Genomic DNA, 6,000 nt, shown 5'->3' with positions numbered 1-6,000 from the left:
TTATTCATCTATTTATCTATTTAGTTCATACTTATTTGCTTGTTCACCTATTCATCTATCTATAAACGTCAGGTTCAACAATTTCTCTGCGTTGAATACATTCTAACTGTCGCCAGGCAATTCGATTCAGCTGAAGGAGACCTCAATCCATCAAGAGTTCATCCATTAGTCTTATTGTATCGTTTGTTCTCTTCCGTTTGGTTTATTTTCTTTTCTTTTCGATTAATCATTATAACGCTCCTTCCTGTTAACATTATTCAGACCTTTTCAAGCGTCGTGATCTTCTTCACTTTCATTTCTCTTACTCAGTTGTTGCCAATATAGTGTTCATTGCTTTTTCACCCTGATTATAACACCATACACACACACACACACACATACGCACACACACGCATATACACACACACACACACACACACACACACACACACACACACACACACACACACACCTACGAGCTCTGAGCTCTCTTCCAGGAGGGAAATAGCTGTCGATCACGAGTCGAACACGTGATCCAAAAGACCAAGTGAATACACGCATATACACACACACACGCGCGCACACACTCTTCGCCGCTGTTAATTGCATGCTGATAGGTATTACTACTATTACTACTTTTAACGGGATTACTAGTCATTATCGTGACAATATTTCGTACTGATTATAAATTTCTTCATTATCGTCATGGTCATCGGTATCATCATCTTCGTCATTATCACTCACCACATCCACCATCACTGTCACCATCGTCATCATCATTGTCATCGTAATGATCATCGTCATCATCATTATCACATCCACCACCACCATCACTGTCACCATCGTCATCATCATCATCATTGTCATCGTAATGATCATCATCATCACCACCACATCCACCACCACCATCACTGTCACCATCATCATCACAATTGTCATCGTCGTCATCGTCACCATCATCACCAAAGATGACTTGAGCCCTTCCCTATGATGGCGCACTTTATATATTTTGCTATGGCACTGAGTCTGAGCATGACAGTAAACGAATACATATATTTTCTATAAAAAAAATGGGGTTGGGGGGGAGGTTGGTTGGTGGGGTTGGGGTGGGTGTCGGAGAATATCATCTCCCCACCGTGATTCCAGTCCCTAAACCCCATCAACACCCTGAACCTCAAACAGGTTAAAAAAAACTCTAGCTTGCGTCAGTTTCGTAGCGTGAAGGCTCGAGTTCGATCCCCAACGACTGCCGCTTCACAAATGCAGATACATTTGACAATAAACAAGAGTAAAACATGTACATAAGACAAAGGTGATGGCTCTGGCCGTAGCTGATTGTCCTGTGGCGTGAACTGGTCACAACTAAGAAAAAAATAATAGATAATAGTAATAATAAAAAACTCAGAATTTTTTTTATGAATATATGGAAACATGTGACACCAACATTCTTAGTCCTTTTGTCAAATTTCCTTTTTCTGATCCTTTTCAAATTATTCTTTGTAGTGAAACGCCACCCTAAAAGACATACAAAACTTCCAAACGCAATTCCATACAAAAAAAAAAAAAAAACTATCGTTCAACTTCCTCAGCCTACAACCTTGTCCACCACGCCCTTCATCTTTTTCAATTTCTTCCTCCACACTTTTTTTTTATTCGTTTCTTTTTCTCTCTCGTCGTTCGAATTTTCCTTTTCCTCTTTCATCTCTCGTTCATGGAAATCCGGACGGCTCAGTAGCAGCGCTCCTGCATCCAGTCAGGCTGACCTGATGCCTTAATCAGATAACACATACATACAAACACAACCAACAGAACACGTTCCTTCTATATGCAAACACTTTCCTTACACTAAAAGCCTATGTGTGTCCACCCTGACATGCCCTGAGTGTATGAGAGAACACGCTTGCTGACTTCCCTGCTGCCCCTTCCATCCAACAAGGATGGTGGCGGGAGGGGGGGGGGCATTCCTCCCTAAGCTTTTCTTTCCAAATCAGTACGACGTCTCTAGTACAACGTAAGATACTGCAACTAACTGGCCTGTAGTTTCTTCCTCTTCCTCTTCTTTTTATTCTTCGTCTTCTTCCTCATCTTCCTCTTCTTCATCTTCCTCTCCTTTTTCTTCTTTCTATTCTTCTTGTTCTTCTCCTTTGTTTTCTCTTTTTTCTTCTTATTCTTCTCCTCCTTTTTCGTCTTCTTCCTCATCTTCTTCTTTTTCTTCTTTCTCTTCTTCTTGTTCTTCTTCCTCTTCTTCGTTCTCTTTTTTCTAATTTTCTTTTTTCTTCTTATTCTTCTCCTCCTTCTTCGTTTTCTTCCTCATCTTCCTCTTCTTCTTCATCTTCCTCTTCTTCTTCGTTTTCTCTTTCTTTTTCCAATTATTTTTTATTCTTCTCCTCCTCCTTCTTCGTCTTCTTCCTCATTTCCCTCGTTTTACTTCTTATTCTTCTTTCTCTTCTTGTTCTTCTTCTACTTCGTTTTTTCCTTTTCTTTTTTCTTCTCCGTTTTCTTCTTTTCCTTCCTGATCTTCCTCTTCTTATTCTTCTTTCTCTTCTTCTCCTCCTTTTTCTTCTATTCTTTTTCCTCCTTATTCTTCTTTCTCTTCTTCTTGTTCTTCTCTTTCTCCTTTTTTCTCTTCTTCTTGTTTTTCTTCTTCGTTTTCTCATTCTTTTTTCTCCCTTTCTTTTTATCTTCTCCTTCTTCTCCTCCTTCTTCCTTTCCTTCCTCATCTTCCACTCCTATTTCTTCTTACATACATACATATACCAAGGCTTTTTTCCCCTTACAAGGGGGGTAGCCGAAAAAAAGGCATAAAATCATTCCCACCCATTCCATCCCTGAATACACTCCACACCCCTCCACCCTCCCTCTTATCTTAGCACCTCCTGAATGACGGGTCATCCCTGCACCTTGTCCACTGCCCTGGTCAGAAGCAGTGTCGCAAGACACAGCACATCCACAGCAAGGCCGCTTCATTAAATCGGTGACCCCCCCTCTCCGTCCCCCTTTGCATAAAATGAGAAGGCGGGGAGAAATACCTTCGGGCTGTGTCAAATTTTGCTCACACATACTACCTCACCCCCTATCCACCCGCCCATTCCACCTCATGCTATCACAACATCATCCATATACAACCATTCTCCATTCACCCCTGTCTTCTGTCCTCTCCCGTCCTTCCTCAACAGACATTCCCCTCTTCCCCAAAGCCCCCTTCACCCCATCCATCCACCTCATCCTAGGACGTCCCCTCATGTTCACTCCCTCCACATCTGCCTTTCACACCTCTTTTACTAGTCTTTCTTCACTCATTCTTATCATGTGTCCGAACCATCCTAATATTCTTTCATCAACCCTATCTCCCAGCTCCTTTTCCACCCCTGTTCTCCTCACCTCCTCATTTCTCACTCTATCCAGCCTAGTAACCCACATCATACTTTTCAGACACCTCATCTCAAACACATTCAAACTCCTTCTCTCTTCTTCTCTTATGTTCCATGTTTCTGCCCCATACAATGCTGTTGGCACAATCACTCCTTCATACATTCTCCTCTTAGCATCCATGCCCAAATGTCTATTCCTCATTACACTCTTTAATCCACCAAGGCATTTACTCGCTTCTCTCAATCTACATTCTACCTCTACTTTCACTCCACCTTTCCCTGCCACATTTGCACCCAAGTATCTAAAACTATCCACTTCCTCCAGTCGCTCTCCCTTAATGCTCACTTCCAGTCTACTGCCACTTTCACCCCTTGTACATCTCATCACCTTACTTTTACCCACATTTATTTTTAGCTTTCTTCTATCACATACTCTCCCAAACTCTGCCACCAACTTCCTCAATCCCTCCTCCGATCCTGCCACAAGCGCAGTGTCGTCCGCAAACAACAGCTGGCTCACCTCCCACTTTTCTCCATTTTCTTTAACCATCTCCAATCCCTTGCCCACTACCCTTGCATTTACCTCTCGCACCACCCCATCCATGTACAAGTTGAACAGCCTGGGCGACATAACGCATCCTTGACGAAGTCCCACCTTTACCTCGAACCACTCTCTCCATTCTCAATCCTGACACAAGCTCTACTACTCTCATAAAAACTCTTGACAGCTCCCAGCTTTCCTCCTATCCCGTATATCTGCATAACCTCCCACAGTGCCTTCCTGTCTACCCTATCATAAGCCTTTTCCAGATCCATAAAAGCCCAAAAAACACCCTTCCCCTTTCCTATAGCTTTCTCACATATCTGTCTTACCACAAAGATCTGATCTTCTTAATCTTATTTTTCTTTTTCGTCTTCTTGTTCTCCTTTTTTTGCTTTTCTTTCTTTTTCTTCTTCTTCTCGTCCTTTTTCTCCTTCTTCCTTTCCTTCCTCATCTATTTTTTTCTTATTCTCCCTTTCCTTCTTGTTGTTCTTCTCTTTCTTCGTTTTCTCCTCCTTTTTTCTTTTTCTTTCTTTCTTCTTCTTCTCCTCCTTTCTATTCTTTTTCTTCTCCCTCACTTCCCGAGTTCCATTTCATTTCTTATGATTCTTTTAGTTCCAGATGCCTTCCCCCTCGTCTCTCCTTCTCCTCTTCATCTGTTCGTCCTTTTTCTATACGGGGTTTGTTCACGTTTTCTTTTCCTTCCTTCTCTCATAGCTCTTCTCCAGTTTGTTTTTACTTTGACCTTTTTCTTGGCAAGGGGAAGGGAGGTGCTGCCACGGAAATGAACAAGATATCCTGACCAGCGGCAGCAGCAGGAATGAAAGAAAAGATGTCACGCGGATCGGAGGAAGAGAGGCTAATATACTATGCCATCTTTGAATCTTGTTTCCCAAGGCTGTCACCAGCTCCAGCGAACGCTTTGTCACTAGAAAGCAGAATTCTTCCTGGTTTTCTACTTGATCTGCCTTACTAGCTTATCTATGAAATCTACCGGTGATTTTCAATTACAACCAGTGAAGTTGGTAAAATTCTATTTTCTATTGGAGTAAAGTATTCCCGAAGGCTAGCGAAAGGTTTTGGAAGTATGACCTTTGACCTTGCTTATACTAAAGTACATGCGTCAAGGCAGTGCAAAGATAACAGAATTACCTTTGAGAGTTGTCTGTATAGACCTCTCTTGTTTTCGAAAACGGCGTAGTAGAACCACAAGACGAGGAAGTAAGACCTTTAAGAGATCTACACTTAAGTCGAAGTAGATGTACAAGACGAAGAAATAAGACCTTAAAGCGATCTACACTTAAGCGAAGTAGTAACACAAGACGAGGAAATACGACCTTTAAGCGACCTACACTTAAGCGAAGTAGATGTACAAGACGAAGAAGTAAGACCTTTAAGAGATCTACACTTAAGTCGAAGTAGATGTACAAGACGAAGAAATAAGACCTTAAAGCGATCTACACTTAAGCGAAGTAGTAACACAAGACGAGGAAATACGACCTTTAAGCGACCTACACTTCAGCGAAATCGAGTTGCAAAACGAGGAAATAAGACCTTTAAGCGATCTACCCCGAACTCTTCTGCTACACTAAGGTACGGGAAGAGACGAGGCATTTCCCTCAACTGAATAAAATCACCCAACGGCCTCCACGACTCAAGTACAAGTCACGAAGAGTGAAAGTATTAATTGCATTATGCTGAAGACAATGTCGTATAGTGACCTCCTGTAGCGGTCACAGATATCGTGGTTTCTGTTGTACACACCGATGGAGTCCGTACAAGTGAGGGAGTGAGTCACTCCCTGGGAGTAAACACCGTAATAACGCATAGCCAAGCTCACCCTTCCACTAAAGACCTGAAGATCATCTCTGGTAAGCTCCCAGGTAGAATCCCGATCCATCACTATCACCGAATCTTGGGAGATAGGAATCATTTGACAACCACCTCAGCTTCGCGTTCAAGAGAGACAGATAGAGAGAGAGAGAGAGAGAGAGAGAGAGAGAGAGAGAGAGACAGAATGAGAGAGAAAGATGGAGAGGGGGAGAGAGACAGAGGTAGAGAAGATAGAGAGAGACAGAGATAGACTGAGAAAGATATAGACTATGTGAG

At 42.3% G+C, this 6,000-nt stretch overlaps 1 protein-coding gene across 2 annotated transcripts in view; it reads left to right on the top strand.

Annotated features, from left to right (window-relative positions):
• Positions 1-6,000, top strand: part of Tk (Tachykinin) — a 223,448-nt gene that overhangs the window by 184,227 nt on the left and 33,221 nt on the right. The gene's annotated exons all lie outside the window — the stretch shown is intronic.

This window comes from Oratosquilla oratoria, chromosome 13 (genome assembly GCF_046742065.1).
Source record: "Oratosquilla oratoria isolate Oo_2021 chromosome 13, ASM4674206v1, whole genome shotgun sequence".
NCBI lineage: Eukaryota > Metazoa > Arthropoda > Malacostraca > Stomatopoda > Squillidae > Oratosquilla > Oratosquilla oratoria.
The sequence above is the reverse complement of the archived record's forward strand: the minus strand, read 5'-3'. Positions and strand labels throughout refer to the sequence as shown.